The sequence below is a fragment of the Lissotriton helveticus genome, chromosome 10, assembly GCF_964261635.1.
Source record: "Lissotriton helveticus chromosome 10, aLisHel1.1, whole genome shotgun sequence".
In the NCBI taxonomy this organism is placed as follows: Eukaryota; Metazoa; Chordata; class Amphibia; order Caudata; family Salamandridae; genus Lissotriton; species Lissotriton helveticus.
Genome location: NC_136071.1, coordinates 619325999 through 619347965, shown reverse-complemented (window position 1 = coordinate 619347965; position 21967 = coordinate 619325999).

The following is a 21967-nucleotide window of genomic DNA, read 5'->3' as shown; positions in this document are numbered from 1 at the left end:
ATTTTATTATGATTGGATATACATGATTGGCATATTTGGATCACCAACAAGTCCCTAGTAAAGTGCACTGGGTGTGCCAGGGCTGGTGATGACAAATGCTACTAGTGGGCCTGCAGCACTGATTGTGCCACCCACATGAGTAGCCCTAAAATGGTGTCTCAGGCCTGCCACCGCAGTGCCTGTGAGCAGTCTGTGAACTGCCATGTCTTCCTGGTCAGTGTCCCCACTGACCAGGCCTAACCCTTCCCTTTTTTGTGCACATTAGTCACCCCTATGGGTGCAGTGTATGTGAAAGGTAGAGCATGTACTTGTGCAGGTGACATGCTCTGGTAGTGAGTTACAGCCATTTTCGTTTTTCACTGCAGCAAGGCTATCTTGCTCCATAGATTAACATGGGGGATGGGAAACAACATTTACAATGCAACTTTTACAACGCACTACCATTACAATGCACACTTTTACAACGCAGTCATTACAACGCATGACACTACAACGCATACCACTACAACGCATACCATTACAACGCAGTCATTACAACGCATACCATTACAACGCAAAACTTACCATCCAATACTTACCCTACTGTTGCACCCCCTGGAGTTAGAATAGTAAGTTTAACCCCTACACTATCCAATATTTTCCCTACTGTTGCACCCCCTGGAGTTAGAATAGTAATTTTAACCCCTACACTATCCAACACTTACCTTAATTGTAATGTAATGTAATGCGTTGTAGTGGTATGCGTTGTAAATGTAGTATGAGTTGTAGTGGAATGCATTGTAAAGGTATTTTTAAAGAATTCGTTGTAATGGTATGCGTTGTAAAAGTGTGCGTTGTAATGGATGTTGCGGTTTAAAAAATGCGTTGTAAAGGTATGCGTTGTAAAAGTGTGCGTTGTAACGTCATACATCCTGGGGGATGCTGGCTACAGTGGCTACCAGCATTTCTTCCCATAGGAACAAGATAGGACATAAGAGTCTAGTATCCCTGAACTCAGAATTTAATAACACATCTTTTAGGAAAGGTTGTTTTTAAATCCTGTGTTTGAGAATAGCACTTTTAGAAAGTTGCTGTTCTCTTGTCTGACCCTTCTGTGTGCCTGGGCCTGTTTGTGTATTGACTGTCTGGTTTGAGAGTGACATGGGCTGGGGATTCCCCAGGAGGCTGGCTGAGCCAGCCCTAGGCTGAATGACTGCATTTGCAACTTGAGTGGTGGGTGGAGATAGCACCTGGGCCTGAATAGGGCTGTGCCTGCCTTCCACAATGCTGGCTCCACCTCCTGCTGGGCGGCTGACAACCCTGCCCCTCACTCTGAAAGGAAAGGAGAAGCCAGGAAAACAAAGTGCTCAGGAAACACCCAGAACTGGTTCAGACCGGGCCCAGAGCCCTCCTGCACAAAGGGATCAAAGACTTTTTGGGGTATAACTACAGGACCCCTGACAACAGAAAATTAGATCATCCTGGAATCAAGAAGGAACCTCTGCCAAGGAGAAAGCTGAAACTGTAGAAGGAAGATTGTCTAGCTGTTGCGCTGCTGGATTGCCCTGCTGTTGCTTTGCTGCCAAGGAGAGGGGAAGGACTTTGCTTTGTGCTGTGTCCCCTTGCTTGAAGGAATCTCCAAGAGCCTGAGAAGAGCTGTCTCCCTGTTCTGAAGTCCCATGAACACAAGGACTTCACCCCCAGCTTCCCCTGAGCTCTACTGAGAGAGTTCTGTCCTTCCTGGAGTGCTGGGCCCATGTGTGGTGCCTCTGGAAGTTGTACCTGTGTTGGGAAGCTGGAAACTAAGCTTGAGAGACTTTGCTAAAGAAAAGTTATTGCATCGCTCGCTGCGGAGCGCATCCCCGACAGTGCGAGAAGATTCCCGCCGCTACGAAGGTCGAGATCGTCGCAGCGCCTGTTGCCGCTGTCAGAGCCGTCGCATCCTTTGTTTGCGGGACGCACCTGATCGGTGCGGGAAGTCTAACATTGCTGCAAGTGTCGTCGCAGAGCCTGTTGTCGCTGGGTGAGATCGCCGCACCGCCTGCTTGCGGACTGCATCACGTCGCTGCGAGAGTCATCGCCGAAGCCAACGCATCGAGGAGCTGCGAGAGAAAAGATCACCGCTGGTCCGTGCAGCGTCACCCCGGAGATCGCCGCACCTCCAAAGATCGTCGCATCGTGCCTTTGCGAGAACAAACTTCCTACGGAACCTACGCACCGGAATCCATACAAGTGGCCTTACTCCCCATACAGACTGGATTAGTCGCAACACGCCCGCTGCTGCAGCAGGGCTGTCGCAAACGCCTCAACAGGGTCTCAGGAGCAACGCATCGCTTGTTTTCCACCGCACCAGCTTCTGCTTTTGGAACTTTGTCGCAACTAAAGGTACTGTGAGCTAAACGTGACGCAACTGTGAACTTTTCACGTAACTGTGGATTATTTTATCGCAACCTAAAGAATTTTATTGCAACCTGAAGAATTTTTATCGCAACCTAAAGAACTCTTTTGAAACCATATTCTTGAACTGTGTATGTTGGATTTTTGTCGTTTTGGTCTTGTGTAGTTGAGAGTAAAATACCTTTATTTTTCTAAACTGCTGTGGAGTCAGTTTGTGGTGTTTTCACTGTGTTACTGTGAGTGTTGGTACAGATACTTTACACATTGCCTCTGGTTAGCCTAGACTGCTCCTGCCAAGCTACCTAGAGGGTGAGCAGGGGTTATCTCAGAGGGTTTCCTCCTTACCCTGACTAGAAGCAAGGGTCCCTACTTGGACAGTGGTTCCTACCCCTGCCAACTAGAGACCCCCATTTCTAACATTGTTGCTTAGCGGTGGGAAATTTAACTTGTATTTGTACTAGACCCACAGTGATTGGTGTACATCACTAGTGAGTGCAGACCACTATGCCACCCCATACTACTGTTTTTTGGTTGGTTCTATTTTTGAGTAACTCTTCTAACATGTCTATGAATGGAAAGGCACCCAGTATGGAGGCAGAATTAGAGTTTCGCATTGAGGATCTGTATTCTTACAAAGTTACACAGCTTCAGTAATTCTGCAACAAGTTTGAGTGCCCCATAAAGAGCGGCTACAGGAAGGATGAGCTGCAAAGAATCTTGAAGGCCCATTGGGAGGCCCAAGAGGGAAATGATGTTAGTACAGGGAATGGTTTTCAAGTCACAGATCTGCCAGTGGGCAGAGTAGGCTCAGGAGCTGGCAGCAACCATTCCGGTAGGGGCCTCACCCCAGAAGAGTTACAAGAAAATCAGAGAGTAAGAGAATATGACTTGGAAGTCATGAAAATGAAAATGAAGCAATTGGAAATGGAAATAGAGAATCAAAGAGCTGAGAGAGAAAGGGCGGCGGAGGAGAGTAAGAGTGCCCGTGCCCTGGAGGAGAAGAAATTGCTTTTGGCTCATGAGTTGAGCATGAGAGAACTGGATCTTAAAGCCAAGGAGGTGGATGCCAATTCAAATGGTGGCAGCGCGCAGCCAGTGCATGGGGGTAAAGTATATATTCCCAAGGATCTGGTACAGAATTACAATAGGAGTGAGGATATTTATGCCTGGTTTACTTTCTATGAGATTGCATTGAGGATGAATGGTGTGCCTGAACAACATTGGGGGGCGGGCCTGTGGAAACATTTTGAGGCTTCTGGGAGGAGTGCTCTGGAGCCCTTAGAGATGGCAGGTGCCATGACCTACCCCAATATGAAGGAGGCCTTATGTCTCAGGTATGGCCTTACTCCAGAGCAGTATAGACTGTAGTTTAGAAACTCTAAGAAGAGAGAGTCTGAGACTTGGATGGAGTGTGTGAATTTGTACTTGCGTGCACTTGAAGGTTGGATGAAGGGCAGTAAACTGATTTTAAGGGGTTGTTAAATTTAATCAGTTGGGAGCACTTGAGTAGTCTTTGTGTTCCAGAGCTACACCAGCATCTTTTAGACAGCAAGCTGATAGACCCCATTGAGCTTGCTAAGGAGGCGGACCGCTGGACCAGTACCAGGGTCCACAGAGGAATTGTGGGTACCACAGCCAAAGGTGGGTAGGGTCCCCAGCAGAAGAGTGGGGGGACAAGGGCAATCAAAAAGGAGTCCACACCAGGGCCCCAAAATAATTCCCAGGAGAAGGAATCCCAACCCCCCAAAACTAAGCAGGTTTGGCCCCCTAGGGGCAGGCGGGACTACAGGGATCCCAGGGACAACAGGGGCCCACCTACCTGCTTCCACTGCAATGAGGTGGGACATTTTATCAGCCGGTGCCCCCAGAGGCCCCCAGCACCCACTGGTGCTCCAGCCCAAGGGTTAGCCAGTGTAGCTTTGGGAGATGATTTGGTTTTAGTGGGGAGGTGGGGCTAGCAGTTATGTCCCTTATCTCTTTAGGAGACAAAGAAATAATCCAGGAAACCTTACTGCCCATGAACACTAAGAAATATGGGCAGAAGGTGACCGTCAATGAGAGGGAGATAGAGGCTCTGAGAGACACAGGGGCCAGCGTGACATCCGTGAGGTGTCAGTGGGTGTCTGAAGAGCAGTGTCTCCCTAATGTACGCCTCTGCAAAGTGGCACGTGTTCCGTTTGAGTGGGGGGGAGTATCTGGTCTTTTGGAAGTTGTTGTCAGTAATGACTTGCCTGTAGACTGTCTGCTAGGTAATGACCTGAAGAGTTCTCCATGGAAAGACGTAGAACACCAAACTCATTTGGAGATGTTGGGGTTGCCTGCGTGGATCTATGTGACCACGCGTGCTATGGCAGCCAGTAGGGGTGATTCAGCAGAACTGGAGCCTGAAACAGTGGCCCAGAGACCTGCCAGGAGAGGACAGGGCAGAGGGCGCGGGAAACCGGCCCCAGCCGTTCCCACGGTCCAGGAGGAAGCAGACCCTGAGGGGGATGCCCTGGAACCTACGGGGGAGCATGTAGCTGAACTGGGCGACCTACCCGAGCTGACCCATTGGCAGCAAGAAGGTGGGCCCTCCAGGGAGGAATTCTGCCACCTCGTGGGTCTGCAGCAGCAGGCTGCAGACCAGGCAGCAGGTGGAGCAGCCAGAGATCACTTCATCTACTGGGAAGATGACTTATTATATAGCGAGCCTAAGTTTGCTGAGCCCGGTGCAGCCCGTGTGCTGGTGGTACCCGAGCGCTTCAGGAACTTCCTAATGGGTCTGGTTCATGACGTGCCTCTCGGGGGCATCTGGGGCAAGACAAGACCCTAAACAGGCTTCTCACCACTTCCACTGGCCCCAGATGAGGAAGCACGTTGGTTCCTTTTGTAGGTCTTGCCAAACATGTCAGGCCAGTGGCAAGACTGGAGTAAAGTGCAAGGCACCCCTCCAACCCTTCCCTGTGGTGGGCACCCCTTTCGAGAGGGTGGGCATCGACATCGTGGGGCCCCTGGACCCCAAGACAGCCCTAGGCAACAGGTTCATCCTGGTCTTGGTGGACCATGCCACCCGGTACCCGGAAGCAGTCCCTCTCAGGACAATCACAGCCCCCGTGGTGGGCTGTGCATTTATGGGGATCTTTTCCCGTGTGGGGTTCCCCAGAGAGGTAGTCTCCGACCGGGGTACCAACTTCATCTCCAGTAACATGAAGTCTCTGTGGGAGCAGTGTGGGGTAACTCATAAGTTCACCACTCCTTACCAACCTCAAGGAAATGGGTTGGTTGAAAGGTTCAACCGCACCCTGAAGGGTATGATTATGGGCCTTGAAGAGCCCATGAGACGGAAGTGGGACGTCTTGTTACCATGCCTGTTGTTTGCCTACAGGGAGGTGCCTCAGAAGTCCTTAGGGTTCAGTCCCTTTGAACTCCTGTATGGCCACCCTGTTAGAGGACCTCTCGCGCTGGTGAAGGAGGGGTGGGAGAAATCCCGTGGGAAAACCCCCCAGGATGTGTTCAGCTATGTGTTGGCCATCCGCAACCAGACACAACTCTTCAGGAAGCTCGCTCAGGAGAACCTGGAAGCTAACCAGGAAGAAATTAAAAGATGGTACGACCAGAATACCACTCTGGTCGAATTTCAACCTGGGCAGAAAGTGTGGGTGATGGCGCCAGTGGAGCCTTGCGCGCTCCAAGACAAGTGGACTGGGCCATATGAGGTGGTGGAAAGGAAAAGTGAAGTAACCTAACTGGTTAACCTGAGGACTCCCAGGCAGCCCCTGAGAGTCTTGCATGTGAACCGCCTCAAACCACACTTTGAGAGGCCTGAAGTGACAATGCTCCTGGCTACAGATGCAGGAGGGGAGGAGGATAGTGATCCTCTCCCTGACCTCCTGGCAGCTAAGGAGCAAGACGGGTCAATGGATGGTGTGGTCCTCTCACCCACCCTGACCCCAGAACAGCTAAGGGACTGTCGCCAGGTGTTGGGTCAGTTTTCCTCTCTGTTCTCCCTGACCCCAGGTGTCACCAATTGGTGCATCCATGATGTGGACACTGGGGATAGTCTGCCTGTGAAACAGAAATTTTACAGGGTAGCTGACAAGGTCAGGGCCAGCATCAAGGAAGAAGTTTCCAAGATGTTGGCGCTAGGGGTGATTGAGCCCTCCAGCAGCCCCTGGGCTAGCCCAGTGGTCTTGGTACCCAAAGCTGCTGCGCCCGGTGCCACTCCAGAACTCAGGTTTTGTGTGGACTACCGTGGAGTCGATGCGGTCACGAAGACTGACGCACACCCCATCCCCAGAGCTGATGAGCTCGTGGATCGGTTAGGAGCTGCCCAGTACCTCAGTACCTTTGATTTGACTTCTGGGTACTGGCAGATTGCCTTAACTGATGGGGCCAAAGAGAGGTCTGCATTCTCAACGCCAGAGGGGCACTTCCAGTTCCGAGTCATGCCCTTTGGGTTGAAGAATGCCCCCGCCACCTTCCAGAGACTGGTTAACCAGGTTCTGTCCGGGCTGGAGGAATTCAGCGCCGCATACCTGGATGACATTGCTGTGTTCATCTCCACGTGGGAGGAACACTTGCAACACCTCTGTGAAGTGTTGAAGGCTCTGCAAAGGGCAGGCCTCACTATCAAGGCCAGCAAGTGCCAGATAGGGAAGGGATCTGTGGTGTATTTGGGACACCAGGTGGGGAGCGGCCAGGTGGCGCCCCCCCAAGCAAAGATTGATACCATTGTGGCTTGGGAGCCCCCCAAGACCCAGACAGAGGTGAGAGCCTTTTTTGGACTGACCGGGTATTACAGACGGTTTGTCAAGGGATATGACACCATTGTCGCCCCTTGACAGAACTCACTTCTAAGAAGTTGCCCAAAAGAGTGGACTGGACCGAAGCCTGCCAGACTGCTTTTGAAACCCTGAAGACTGCCATGTGCACAGCACCGGTGCTCAAGACACTCGATTTTTCCAGTGAGTTCATAGTGCAGACAGACGCTTCAGAGCATGGTGTGGGAGCAGTACTCTCACAAGTCACTGAGGAGGCTGGAGACCAGCCTGTAGCTTTCATTAGTAGGAGGCTACTCCGCAGGGAACGGAGGTGGAGTGCGATTGAAAGGGAAGCTTTTGCTGTGGTCTGGGCTCTGAAGAAGCTGAGGCCCTACCTGTTTGAGACTCACTTCCGTGTTCAGACCGACCACAGGCCCCTCAGATGGTTAATGCAAATGAGGGGTGAGAACCCAAAACTGTTGAGGTGGTCCATCTCCCTACAGGGAATGGACTTTACGGTGGAACACCGCCCTGGTACAGAACACGCCAATGCTGATGGTCTGTCCAGATTTTTCCGCCTTAATGATGAGGACTCCCAAGTGGGTGGGTAGTTCTCCCCACTCTCAGCTGGAGGGGACACGTGTTAGACCTGGCATCTTTGGCGTGGTTTCCCCCTATCTTTTTGCCTCTACCTCCTGTATTTTTTATGCTGTGCTGGATTTCGTTTTTGCTGCTTTAGATGCTTTGGACACTCTGCCACTGCTGATCAGTGCCAGAGTGTAAGTGCTCCCTATGTAAATTGTTATTATGATTGGATATACATGATTCGCATATTTGTATCACCAAGAAGTCCCTAGTAAAGTGCACTGGGTGTGCCAGGGCTGGTGATGACAAATGCTACTAGTGGGCCTGCAGCACTGATTGTGCCACCCACATGAGTAGCCCTAAAATGGTGTCTCAGGCCTGCCACCGCAGTGCCTGTGTGCAGTCTGTGAACTGCCATGTCCTCCTGGTGACTGTCTCCACTGACCAGGCCTAACCCTTCCCTTTTTTGTGCACATTAGTCACCCCTATGGAAGGCCCAAGGTACCCCCCTGGGCAGGGTGCAGTGTATGTGAAAGGTAGAGCATGTACTTGTGCAGGTGACATGCTCTAGTAGTGAATTACAGCCATTTTCGTTTTTCACTGCTGCAAGGCTATCTTGCTCCATAGATTAACATGGGGGATGCTGGCTACAGTGGCTACCAGCATTTATTCCCATAGGAACAAGATAGGACATAAGAGTCTAGTATCCCTGAACTCAGAATTTAATAACACATCTTTTAGGAAAGGTTGTTTTTAAATCCTGTGTTTGAGAATAGCACTTTTAGAAAGTTGCTGTTCTCTTGTCTGACCCTTCTGTGTGCCTGGGCCTGTTTGTGTATTGACTGTCTGGTTTGAGAGTGACATGGGCTGGGGATTCCCCAGGAGGCTGGCTGAGCCAGCCCTAGGCTGAATGACTGCATTTGCAACTTGAGTGGTGGGAGGAGATAGCACCTGGGCCTGAATAGGGCTGTGCCTGCCTTCCACAATGCTGGCTCCACCTCCTGCTGGGCGGCTGACAACCCTGCCCCTCACTCTGAAAGGAAAGGAGAAGCCAGGAAAACAAAGTGCTCAGGAAACACCCAGAACTGGTTCAGACCGGGCTCAGAGCCCTCCTGCACAAAGGGATCAAAGACTTTTTGGGGTATAACTACAGGACCCCTGACAACAGAAAAGTAGATCATCCTGGAATCAAGAAGGAACCTCTGCCAAGGAAAAAGCTGAAACTGAAGAAGGAAGATTGTCCAGCTGTTGCACTGCTGGATTGCCCTGCTGTTGCTTTGCTGCCAAGGAGAGGGGAAGGACTTTGCTTTGTGCTGTGTACCCTTGCTTGAAGGAATCTCCAAGAGCCTGAGAAGAGCTGGCTCCCTGTTCTGAAGTCCCAGGAACAAAAGGACTTCACCCCCAGCTTCCCCTGAGCTCTACTGAGAGAGTTCTGTCCTTCGTGGAGTGCTGGGCCCATGTGTGGTGCCTCTGGAAGTTGTACCTGTGTTGGGAAGCTGGAAACTAAGCTTGAAAGACTATGCTAAAGAAAAGTTATTGCATCGCTCGCTGCGGAGCGCATCCCCAACAGTGCGAGAAGATTCCCGCCGCTACGGAGGTCGAGATCGTCGCAGCGCCTGTTGCTGCTGTCAGAGCCGTTGCATCCTTCGTTTGTGGGACGCACCCGATCGGTGCGGGAAATCTAACATCGCTGTGAGTGTGGTCGCAGAGCCTGTCGTCGCTGGGTGAGATCGCCGCACCGCCTGCTTGTGGACTGCATCACGTCGCTGCGAGAGTCATCGCCGAAGCCAACGCATCGAGGAGCTGCAAGAGAGAGGATAACCTTTGGTCCGTGCATCGTCGCCCCGGAGATCGCCGCACCTCCAAAGATCGTCGCATCGTGCCTTTGCGAGAACAAACTTCCTACGGAACCTACGAACCGGAATCCATACAAGTGGCCTTCCTCCCCATACAGACCGGATTCATCGCAACACGCCCGCTGCTGCAGCGGGGCTGTCGCAAACGCCTCCCCAGGGTCTTAGGAGCAACGCATCGCTTGTTTTCCACCGCACCAGCTTCTGCTTTTGGAACTTTGTCGCAACTAAAGGTACTGTGAGCTAAACGTGACGCAACTGTGAACTTTTCACGTAACTGTGGAATATTTTATCGCAACCTAAAGAATTTTATCGCAACCTGAAGAATTTTTATCGCAACCTTAAGAACGCTTTTGAAACCATATTCTTGAACTGTGTATGTTGGATTTTTGTCGTTTTGGTCTTGTGTAGTTTAGATTAAAATACCTTTATTTTTCTAAACTGTTGTGGAGTCAGTTTGTGGTGTTATCCCTGTGTTACTGTGAGTGTTGGTACAAATACTTTACACATTGCCTCTGGTTAGCCTAGACTGCTTGTGCCAAGCTACCTAGAGGGTGAGCAGGGGTTATCTCAGAGGGTTTCCTCCTTACCCTGACTAGAAGCAAGGGTCCCTACTTGGACAATGGTGTCTCATTGTCTCATTGTCAGTGAAATTGCTCTCCCACCCTCGCAGCTCCACCATTAAGTGAGGTGCCCCTGCCCCTGCACTCTTGAGTGTTGGTGATCGAGGCCCTCCTCCACCCGCAGGTTTCCCTGCGCCTCATCCCTGGTGGTCCAGTGGACCTCTGTCTCCTTTCTTTCTTTCTGCTCCTTCACTCCTTTTTCTCCCCTTTTTATCTTTCACCTTTCTGCACCTCTGCTCTTTTGCGCCTTATTTCTGCCCATTTCCCTTTCTCTCCCTCTGCTCCTTCACTCGTTTTTTTTCCCTTTCTATCTTTCACCTTTCTGCACCTCTGCTCTTTTGTGCCTTATTTCTGCTTATTCTCCCTTTTTTCTTTATCCCTTCTTTCCTCCCTTTACCTTTCCCCGCCGCTGCTGCCCCCGTGGCCCCTCCCCCCCCAGCACGACCGGCCCAATCCAGCTCCCCTCCCCGCTCCCGCCTCCCAGCTGTCCAGCCCTCCCCGACCCCTACTTAATGGCGGCCACTGCGGGGACAGGCGAGCAAGACCACTGACTCATTGTCAGTGAAATTGCTCTCCCACCCTCGCAGCTCCACCATTAAGTGAGGTGCCCCTGCCCCTGCACTCTTGAGTGTTGGTGATCGAGGCCCTCCTCCACCCGCAGGTTTCCCTGCGCCTCATCCCAGGTGGTCCAGTGGACCTCTGTCTCCTTTCTTTCTTTCTGCTCCTTCACTCCTTTTTCTCCCCTTTCTATCTTTCACCTTTCTGCACCTCTGCTCTTTTGCGCCTTATTTCTGCCCATTTCCCTTTCTCTCCCTCTGCTCCTTCACTCGTTTTTTTTCCCTTTCTATCTTTCACCTTTCTGCACCTCTGCTCTTTTGTGCCTTATTTTTGCCCATTTTCCCTTTCTCTCCCTCTGCTCCTTCACCCGTTTTCACTCGTTTTTTTACCCTTTCTATCTTTCTCCTTTCTGCTCTTTTCTGCATCTCTGCTCTTTTGTGCCTTATTTCTGCTTATTCTCCCTTTTTTCTTTATCCCTTCTTTCCTCCCTTTACCTTTCCCCGCCGCTGCTGCCCCCGCGGCCCCTCCCCCCCCCAGCACGACCGGCCCAATCCAGCTCCCCTCCCCGCTCCCGCCTCCCAGCTGTCCAGCCCTCCCCGACCCCTACTTAATGGCGGCCACTGCGGGGACAGGCGAGCAAGACCACTGACTCATTGTCAGTGAAATTGCTCTCCCACCCTCGCAGCTCCACCATTAAGTGAGGTGCCCCTGCCCCTGCACTCTTGAGTGTTGGTGATCGAGGCCCTCCTCCACCCGCAGGTTTCCCTGCGCCTCATCCCAGGTGGTCCAGTGGACCTCTGTCTCCTTTCTTTCCTTCTGCTCCTTCACTCCTTTTTCTCCCCTTTCTATCTTTCACCTTTCTGCACCTCTGCTCTTTTGCGCCTTATTTCTGCCCATTTCCCTTTCTCTCCCTCTGCTCCTTCACTCGTTTTTTTTCCCTTTCTATCTTTCACCTTTCTGCACCTCTGCTCTTTTGTGCCTTATTTTTGCCCATTTTCCCTTTCTCTCCCTCTGCTCCTTCACCCGTTTTCACTCGTTTTTTTACCCTTTCTATCTTTCACCTTTCTGCACCTCTGCTCTTTTGTGCCTTATTTCTGCTTATTCTCCCTTTTTTCTTTATCCCTTCTTTCCTCCCTTTACCTTTCCCCGCCGCTGCTGCCCCCGCGGCCCCTCCCCCCCAGCACGACCGGCCCAATCCAGCTCCCCTCCCCGCTCCCCCCTCCCAGCTGTCCAGCCCTCCCCGACCCCTACTTAATGGCGGCCACTGCGGGGACAGGCGAGCAAGACCACTGACTCATTGTCAGTGAAATTGCTCTCCCACCCTCGCAGCTCCACCATTAAGTGAGGTGCCCCTGCCCCTGCACTCTTGAGTGTTGGTGATCGAGGCCCTCCTCCACCCGCAGGTTTCCCTGCGCCTCATCCCTGGTGGTCCAGTGGACCTCTGTCTCCTTTCTTTCTTTCTGCTCCTTCACTCCTTTTTCTCCCCTTTCTATCTTTCACCTTTCTGCACCTCTGCTCTTTTGCACCTTATTTCTGCCCATTTCCCTTTCTCTCCCTCTGCTCCTTCACTCGTTTTTTTTCCCTTTCTATCTTTCACCTTTCTGCACCTCTGCTCTTTTGTGCCTTATTTTTGCCCATTTTCCCTTTCTCTCCCTCTGCTCCTTCACCCGTTTTCACTCGTTTTTTTACCCTTTCTATCTTTCTCCTTTCTGCTCTTTTCTGCATCTCTGCTCTTTTGTGCCTTATTTCTGCTTATTCTCCCTTTTTTCTTTATCCCTTCTTTCTTCCCTTTACCTTTCCCCGCCGCTGCTGCCCCCGCGGCCCCTCCCCCCCAGCACGACCGGCCCAATCCAGCTCCCCTCCCCGCTCCCGCCTCCCAGCTGTCCAGCCCTCCCCGACCCCTACTTAATGGCGGCCACTGCGGGGACAGGCGAGCAAGACCACTGACTCATTGTCAGTGAAATTGCTCTCCCACCCTCGCAGCTCCACCATTAAGTGAGGTGCCCCTGCCCCTTCACTCTTGAGTGTTGGTGATCGAGGCCCTCCTCCACCCGCAGGTTTCCCTGCGCCTCATCCCAGGTGGTCCAGTGGACCTCTGTCTCCTTTCTTTCTTTCTGCTCCTTCACTCCGTTTTCTCCCCTTTCTATCTTTCACCTTTCTGCACCTCTGCTCTTTTGCGCCTTATTTCTGCCCATTTCCCTTTCTCTCCCTCTGCTCCTTCACTCGTTTTTTTTCCCTTTCTATCTTTCACCTTTCTGCACCTCTGCTCTTTTGTGCCTTATTTTTGCCCATTTTCCCTTTCTCTCCCTCTGCTCCTTCACCCGTTTTCACTCGTTTTTTTACCCTTTCTATCTTTCTCCTTTCTGCTCTTTTCTGCATCTCTGCTCTTTTGTGCCTTATTTCTGCTTATTCTCCCTTTTTTCTTTATCCCTTCTTTCCTCCCTTTACCTTTCCCCGCCGCTGCTGCCCCCGCGGCCCCTCCCCCCCCAGCACGACCGGCCCAATCCAGCTCCCCTCCCCGCTCCCGCCTCCCAGCTGTCCAGCCCTCCCCGACCCCTACTTAATGGCGGCCACTGCGGGGACAGGCGAGCAAGACCACTGACTCATTGTCAGTGAAATTGCTCTCCCACCCTCGCAGCTCCACCATTAAGTGAGGTGCCCCTGCCCCTGCACTCTTGAGTGTTGGTGATCGAGGCCCTCCTCCACCCGCAGGTTTCCCTGCGCCTCATCCCAGGTGGTCCAGTGGACCTCTGTCTCCTTTCTTTCTTTCTGCTCCTTCACTCCTTTTTCTCCCCTTTCTATCTTTCACCTTTCTGCACCTCTGCTCTTTTGCGCCTTATTTCTGCCCATTTCCCTTTCTCTCCCTCTGCTCCTTCACTCGTTTTTTTCCCTTTCTATATTTCACCTTTCTGCACCTCTGCTCTTTTGTGCCTTATTTTTGCCCATTTTCCCTTTCTCTCCCTCTGCTCCTTCACCCGTTTTCACTCGTTTTTTTACCCTTTCTATCTTTCTCCTTTCTGCTCTTTTCTGCATCTCTGCTCTTTTGTGCCTTATTTCTGCTTATTCTCCCTTTTTTCTTTATCCCTTCTTTCCTCCCTTTACCTTTCCCCGCCGCTGCTGCCCCCGCGGCCCCTCCCCCCCCAGCACGACCGGCCCAATCCAGCTCCCCTCCCCGCTCCCGCCTCCCAGCTGTCCAGCCCTCCCCGACCCCTACTTAATGGCGGCCACTGCGGGGACAGGCGAGCAAGACCACTGACTCATTGTCAGTGAAATTGCTCTCCCACCCTCGCAGCTCCACCATTAAGTGAGGTGCCCCTGCCCCTGCTCCTCTTGAGTGTTGGTGATCGAGGCCCTCCTCCACCCGCAGGTTTCCCTGCGCCTCATCCCAGGTGGTCCAGTGGACCTCTGTCTCCTTTCTTTCTTTCTGCTCCTTCACTCCTTTTTCTCCCCTTTCTATCTTTCACCTTTCTGCACCTCTGCTCTTTTGCGCCTTATTTCTGCCCATTTCCCTTTCTCTCCCTCTGCTCCTTCACTCGTTTTTTTTCCCTTTCTATCTTTCACCTTTCTGCACCTCTGCTCTTTTGTGCCTTATTTTTGCCCATTTTCCCTTTCTCTCCCTCTGCTCCTTCACCCGTTTTCACTCGTTTTTTTACCCTTTCTATCTTTCTCCTTTCTGCTCTTTTCTGCATCTCTGCTCTTTTGTGCCTTATTTCTGCTTATTCTCCCTTTTTTCTTTATCCCTTCTTTCCTCCCTTTACCTTTCCCCGCCGCTGCTGCCCCCGCGGCCCCTCCCCCCCCAGCACGACCGGCCCAATCCAGCTCCCCTCCCCGCTCCCGCCTCCCAGCTGTCCAGCCCTCCCCGACCCCTACTTAATGGCGGCCACTGCGGGGACAGGCGAGCAAGACCACTGACTCATTGTCAGTGAAATTGCTCTCCCACCCTCGCAGCTCCACCATTAAGTGAGGTGCCCCTGCCCCTGCACTCTTGAGTGTTGGTGATCGAGGCCCTCCTCCACCCGCAGGTTTCCCTGTGCCTCATCCCAGGTGGTCCAGTGGACCTCTGTCTCCTTTCTTTCTTTCTGCTCCTTCACTCCTTTTTCTCCCCTTTCTATCTTTCACCTTTCTGCACCTCTGCTCTTTTGCGCCTTATTTCTGCCCATTTCCCTTTCTCTCCCTCTGCTCCTTCACTCGTTTTTTTTCCCTTTCTATCTTTCACCTTTCTGCACCTCTGCTCTTTTGGGCCTTATTTTTGCCCATTTTCCCTTTCTCTCCCTCTGCTCCTTCACCCGTTTTCACTCGTTTTTTTACCCTTTCTATCTTTCTCCTTTCTGCTCTTTTCTGCATCTCTGCTCTTTTGTGCCTTATTTCTGCTTATTCTCCCTTTTTTCTTTATCCCTTCTTTCCTCCCTTTACCTTTCCCCGCCGCTGCTGCCCCCGCGGCCCCTCCCCCCCCCAGCACGACCGGCCCAATCCAGCTCCCCTTCCCGCTCCCGCCTCCCAGCTGTCCAGCCCTCCCCGACCCCTACTTAATGGCGGCCACTGCGGGGACAGGCGAGCAAGACCACTGACTCATTGTCAGTGAAATTGCTCTCCCACCCTCGCAGCTCCACCATTAAGTGAGGTGCCCCTGCCCCTGCACTCTTGAGTGTTGGTGATCGAGGCCCTCCTCCACCCGCAGGTTTCCCTGCGCCTCATCCCAGGTGGTCCAGTGGACCTCTGTCTCCTTTCTTTCTTTCTGCTCCTTCACTCCTTTTTCTCCCCTTTCTATCTTTCACCTTTCTGCACCTCTGCTCTTTTGCGCCTTATTTCTGCCCATTTCCCTTTCTCTCCCTCTGCTCCTTCACTCGTTTTTTTTCCCTTTCTATCTTTCACCTTTCTGCACCTCTGCTCTTTTGTGCCTTATTTTTGCCCATTTTCCCTTTCTCTCCCTCTGCTCCTTCACCCGTTTTCACTCGTTTTTTTACCCTTTCTATCTTTCTCCTTTCTGCTCTTTTCTGCATCTCTGCTCTTTTGTGCCTTATTTCTGCTTATTCTCCCTTTTTTCTTTATCCCTTCTTTCCTCCCTTTACCTTTCCCCGCCGCTGCTGCCCCCGCGGCCCCTCCCCCCCAGCACGACCGGCCCAATCCAGCTCCCCTCCCCGCTCCCGCCTCCCAGCTGTCCAGCCCTCCCCGACCCCTACTTAATGGCGGCCACTGCGGGGACAGGCGAGCAAGACCACTGACTCATTGTCAGTGAAATTGCTCTCCCACCCTCGCAGCTCCACCATTAAGTGAGGTGCCCCTGCCCCTGCACTCTTGAGTGTTGGTGATTGAGGCCCTCCTCCACCCGCAGGTTTCCCTGCGCCTCATCCCAGGTGGTCCAGTGGACCACTGTCTCCTTTCTTTCTTTCTGCTCCTTCACTCCTTTTTCTCCCCTTTCTATCTTTCACCTTTCTGCACCTCTGCTCTTTTGCGCCTTATTTCTGCCCATTTCCCTTTCTCTCCCTCTGCTCCTTCACTCGTTTTTTTCCCTTTCTATCTTTCACCTTTCTGCACCTCTGCTCTTTTGTGCCTTATTTTTGCCCATTTTCCCTTTCTCTCCCTCTGCTCCTTCACCCGTTTTCACTCGTTTTTTTACCCTTTCTATCTTTCTCCTTTCTGCTCTTTTCTGCATCTCTGCTCTTTTGTGCCTTATTTCTGCTTATTCTCCCTTTTTTCTTTATCCCTTCTTTCCTCCCTTTACCTTTCCCCGCCGCTGCTGCCCCCGCGGCCCCTCCCCCCCCCAGCACGACCGGCCCAATCCAGCTCCCCTCCCCGCTCCCGCCTCCCAGCTGTCCAGCCCTCCCCGACCCCTACTTAATGGCGGCCACTGCGGGGACAGGCGAGCAAGACCACTGACTCATTGTCAGTGAAATTGCTCTCCCACCCTCGCAGCTCCACCATTAAGTGAGGTGCCCCTGCCCCTGCACTCTTGAGTGTTGGTGATCGAGGCCCTCCTCCACCCGCAGGTTTTCCTGCGCCTCATCCCAGGTGGTCCAGTGGACCTCTGTCTCCTTTCTTTCTTTCTGCTCCTTCACTCCTTTTTCTCCCCTTTCTATCTTTCACCTTTCTGCACCTCTGCTCTTTTGCGCCTTATTTCTGCCCATTTCCCTTTCTCTCCCTCTGCTCCTTCACTCGTTTTTTTTCCCTTTCTATCTTTCACCTTTCTGCACCTCTGCTCTTTTGTGCCTTATTTTTGCCCATTTTCCCTTTCTCTCCCTCTGCTCCTTCACCCGTTTTCACTCGTTTTTTTACCCTTTCTATCTTTCTCCTTTCTGCTCTTTTCTGCATCTCTGCTCTTTTGTGCCTTATTTCTGCTTATTCTCCCTTTTTTCTTTATCCCTTCTTTCCTCCCTTTACCTTTCCCCGCCGCTGCTGCCCCCGCGGCCCCTCCCCCCCCCAGCACGACCGGCCCAATCCAGCTCCCCTCCCCGCTCCCGCCTCCCAGCTGTCCAGCCCTCCCCGACCCCTACTTAATGGCGGCCACTGCGGGGACAGGCGAGCAAGACCACTGACTCATTGTCAGTGAAATTGCTCTCCCACCCTCGCAGCTCCACCATTAAGTGAGGTGCCCCTGCCCCTGCACTCTTGAGTGTTGGTGATCGAGGCCCTCCTCCACCCGCAGGTTTCCCTGCGCCTCATCCCAGGTGGTCCAGTGGACCTCTGTCTCCTTTCTTTCTTTCTGCTCCTTCACTCCTTTTTCTCCCCTTTCTATCTTTCACCTTTCTGCACCTCTGCTCTTTTGCGCCTTATTTCTGCCCATTTCCCTTTCTCTCCCTCTGCTCCTTCACTCGTTTTTTTTCCCTTTCTATCTTTCACCTTTCTGCACCTCTGCTCTTTTGTGCCTTATTTTTGCCCATTTTCCCTTTCTCTCCCTCTGCTCCTTCACCCGTTTTCACTCGTTTTTTTACCCTTTCTATCTTTCTCCTTTCTGCTCTTTTCTGCATCTCTGCTCTTTTGTGCCTTATTTCTGCTTATTCTCCCTTTTTTCTTTATCCCTTCTTTCCTCCCTTTACCTTTCCCCGCCGCTGCTGCCCCCGCGGCCCCTCCCCCCCCCCAGCACGACCGGCCCAATCCAGCTCCCCTCCCCGCTCCCGCCTCCCAGCTGTCCAGCCCTCCCCGACCCCTACTTAATGGCGGCCACTGCGGGGACAGGCGAGCAAGACCACTGACTCATTGTCAGTGAAATTGCTCTCCCACCCTCGCAGCTCCACCATTAAGTGAGGTGCCCCTGCCCCTGCACTCTTGAGTGTTGGTGATCGAGGCCCTCCTCCACCCGCAGGTTTCCCTGCGCCTCATCCCAGGTGGTCCAGTGGACCTCTGTCTCCTTTCTTTCTTTCTGCTCCTTCACTCCTTTTTCTCCCCTTTCTATCTTTCACCTTTCTGCACCTCTGCTCTTTTGCGCCTTATTTCTGCCCATTTCCCTTTCTCTCCCTCTGCTCCTTCACTCGTTTTTTTCCCTTTCTATCTTTCACCTTTCTGCACCTCTGCTCTTTTGTGCCTTATTTTTGCCCATTTTCCCTTTCTCTCCCTCTGCTCCTTCACCCGTTTTCACTCGTTTTTTTACCCTTTCTATCTTTCTCCTTTCTGCTCTTTTCTGCATCTCTGCTCTTTTGTGCCTTATTTCTGCTTATTCTCCCTTTTTTCTTTATCCCTTCTTTCCTCCCTTTACCTTTCCCCGCCGCTGCTGCCCCCGCGGCCCCTCCCCCCCCCAGCACGACCGGCCCAATCCAGCTCCCCTCCCCGCTCCCGCCTCCCAGCTGTCCAGCCCTCCCCGACCCCTACTTAATGGCGGCCACTGCGGGGACAGGCGAGCAAGACCACTGACTCATTGTCAGTGAAATTGCTCTCCCACCCTCGCAGCTCCACCATTAAGTGAGGTGCCCCTGCCCCTGCACTCTTGAGTGTTGGTGATCGAGGCCCTCCTCCACCCGCAGGTTTTCCTGCGCCTCATCCCAGGTGGTCCAGTGGACCTCTGTCTCCTTTCTTTCTTTCTGCTCCTTCACTCCTTTTTCTCCCCTTTCTATCTTTCACCTTTCTGCACCTCTGCTCTTTTGCGCCTTATTTCTGCCCATTTCCCTTTCTCTCCCTCTGCTCCTTCACTCGTTTTTTTTCCCTTTCTATCTTTCACCTTTCTGCACCTCTGCTCTTTTGTGCCTTATTTTTGCCCATTTTCCCTTTCTCTCCCTCTGCTCCTTCACCCGTTTTCACTCGTTTTTTTACCCTTTCTATCTTTCACCTTTCTGCACCTCTGCTCTTTTGTGCCTTATTTCTGCTTATTCTCCCTTTTTTCTTTATCCCTTCTTTCCTCCCTTTACCTTTCCCCGCCGCTGCTGCCCCCGCGGCCCCTCCCCCCCAGCACGACCGGCCCAATCCAGCTCCCCTCCCCGCTCCCGCCTCCCAGCTGTCCAGCCCTCCCCGACCCCTACTTAATGGCGGCCACTGCGGGGACAGGCGAGCAAGACCACTGACTCATTGTCAGTGAAATTGCTCTCCCACCCTCGCAGCTCCACCATTAAGTGAGGTGCCCCTGCCCCTGCACTCTTGAGTGTTGGTGATCGAGGCCCTCCTCCACCCGCAGGTTTCCCTGCGCCTCATCCCTGGTGGTCCAGTGGACCTCTGTCTCCTTTCTTTCTTTCTGCTCCTTCACTCCTTTTTCTCCCCTTTCTATCTTTCACCTTTCTGCACCTCTGCTCTTTTGCACCTTATTTCTGCCCATTTCCCTTTCTCTCCCTCTGCTCCTTCACTCGTTTTTTTTCCCTTTCTATCTTTCACCTTTCTGCACCTCTGCTCTTTTGTGCCTTATTTTTGCCCATTTTCCCTTTCTCTCCCTCTGCTCCTTCACTCGTTTTTTTTCCCTTTCTATCTTTCACCTTTCTGCACCTCTGCTCTTTTGTGCCTTATTTTTGCCCATTTTCCCTTTCTCTCCCTCTGCTCCTTCACCCGTTTTCACTCGTTTTTTTACCCTTTCTATCTTTCTCCTTTCTGCTCTTTTCTGCATCTCTGCTCTTTTGTGCCTTATTTCTGCTTATTCTCCCTTTTTTCTTTATCCCTTCTTTCTTCCCTTTACCTTTCCCCGTTGCTGCTGCCCCCGCGGCCCCTCCCCCCCAGCACGACCGGCCCAATCCAGCTCCCCTCCCCGCTCCCGCCTCCCAGCTGTCCAGCCCTCCCCGACCCCTACTTAATGGCGGCCACTGCGGGGACAGGCGAGCAAGACCACTGACTCATTGTCAGTGAAATTGCTCTCCCACCCTCGCAGCTCCACCATTAAGTGAGGTGCCCCTGCCCCTTCACTCTTGAGTGTTGGTGATCGAGGCCCTCCTCCACCCGCAGGTTTCCCTGCGCCTCATCCCAGGTGGTCCAGTGGACCTCTGTCTCCTTTCTTTCTTTCTGCTCCTTCACTCCGTTTTCTCCCCTTTCTATCTTTCACCTTTCTGCACCTCTGCTCTTTTGCGCCTTATTTCTGCCCATTTCCCTTTCTCTCCCTCTGCTCCTTCACTCGTTTTTTTTCCCTTTCTATCTTTCACCTTTCTGCACCTCTGCTCTTTTGTGCCTTATTTTTGCCCATTTTCCCTTTCTCTCCCTCTGCTCCTTCACCCGTTTTCACTCGTTTTTTTACCCTTTCTATCTTTCTCCTTTCTGCTCTTTTCTGCATCTCTGCTCTTTTGTGCCTTATTTCTGCTTATTCTCCCTTTTTTCTTTATCCCTTCTTTCCTCCCTTTACCTTTCCCCGCCGCTGCTGCCCCCGCGGCCCCTCCCCCCCCAGCACGACCGGCCCAATCCAGCTCCCCTCCCCGCTCCCGCCTCCCAGCTGTCCAGCCCTCCCCGACCCCTACTTAATGGCGGCCACTGCGGGGACAGGCGAGCAAGACCACTGACTCATTGTCAGTGAAATTGCTCTCCCACCCTCGCAGCTCCACCATTAAGTGAGGTGCCCCTGCCCCTGCTCCTCTTGAGTGTTGGTGATCGAGGCCCTCCTCCACCCGCAGGTTTCCCTGCGCCTCATCCCAGGTGGTCCAGTGGACCTCTGTCTCCTTTCTTTCTTTCTGCTCCTTCACTCCTTTTTCTCCCCTTTCTATCTTTCACCTTTCTGCACCTCTGCTCTTTTGCGCCTTATTTCTGCCCATTTCCCTTTCTCTCCCTCTGCTCCTTCACTCGTTTTTTTTCCCTTTCTATCTTTCACCTTTCTGCACCTCTGCTCTTTTGTGCCTTATTTTTGCCCATTTTCCCTTTCTCTCCCTCTGCTCCTTCACCCGTTTTCACTCGTTTTTTTACCCTTTCTATCTTTCTCCTTTCTGCTCTTTTCTGCATCTCTGCTCTTTTGTGCCTTATTTCTGCTTATTCTCCCTTTTTTCTTTATCCCTTCTTTCCTCCCTTTACCTTTCCCCGCCGCTGCTGCCCCCGCGGCCCCTCCCCCCCCCAGCACGACCGGCCCAATCCAGCTCCCCTTCCCGCTCCCGCCTCCCAGCTGTCCAGCCCTCCCCGACCCCTACTTAATGGCGGCCACTGCGGGGACAGGCGAGCAAGACCACTGACTCATTGTCAGTGAAATTGCTCTCCCACCCTCGCAGCTCCACCATTAAGTGAGGTGCCCCTGCCCCTGCACTCTTGAGTGTTGGTGATCGAGGCCCTCCTCCACCCGCAGGTTTCCCTGTGCCTCATCCCAGGTGGTCCAGTGGACCTCTGTCTCCTTTCTTTCTTTCTGCTCCTTCACTCCTTTTTCTCCCCTTTCTATCTTTCACCTTTCTGCACCTCTGCTCTTTTGCGCCTTATTTCTGCCCATTTCCCTTTCTCTCCCTCTGCTCCTTCACTCGTTTTGTTTCCCTTTCTATCTTTCACCTTTCTGCACCTCTGCTCTTTTGTGCCTTATTTTTGCCCATTTTCCCTTTCTCTCCCTCTGCTCCTTCACCCGTTTTCACTCGTTTTTTTACCCTTTCTATCTTTCTCCTTTCTGCTCTTTTCTGCATCTCTGCTCTTTTGTGCCTTATTTCTGCTTATTCTCCCTTTTTTCTTTATCCCTTCTTTCCTCCCTTTACCTTTCCCCGCCGCTGCTGCCCCCGCGGCCCCTCCCCCCCCCAGCACGACCGGACCAATCCAGCTCCCCTTCCCGCTCCCGCCTCCCAGCTGTCCAGCCCTCCCCGACCCCTACTTAATGGCGGCCACTGCGGGGACAGGCGAGCAAGACCACTGACTCATTGTCAGTGAAATTGCTCTC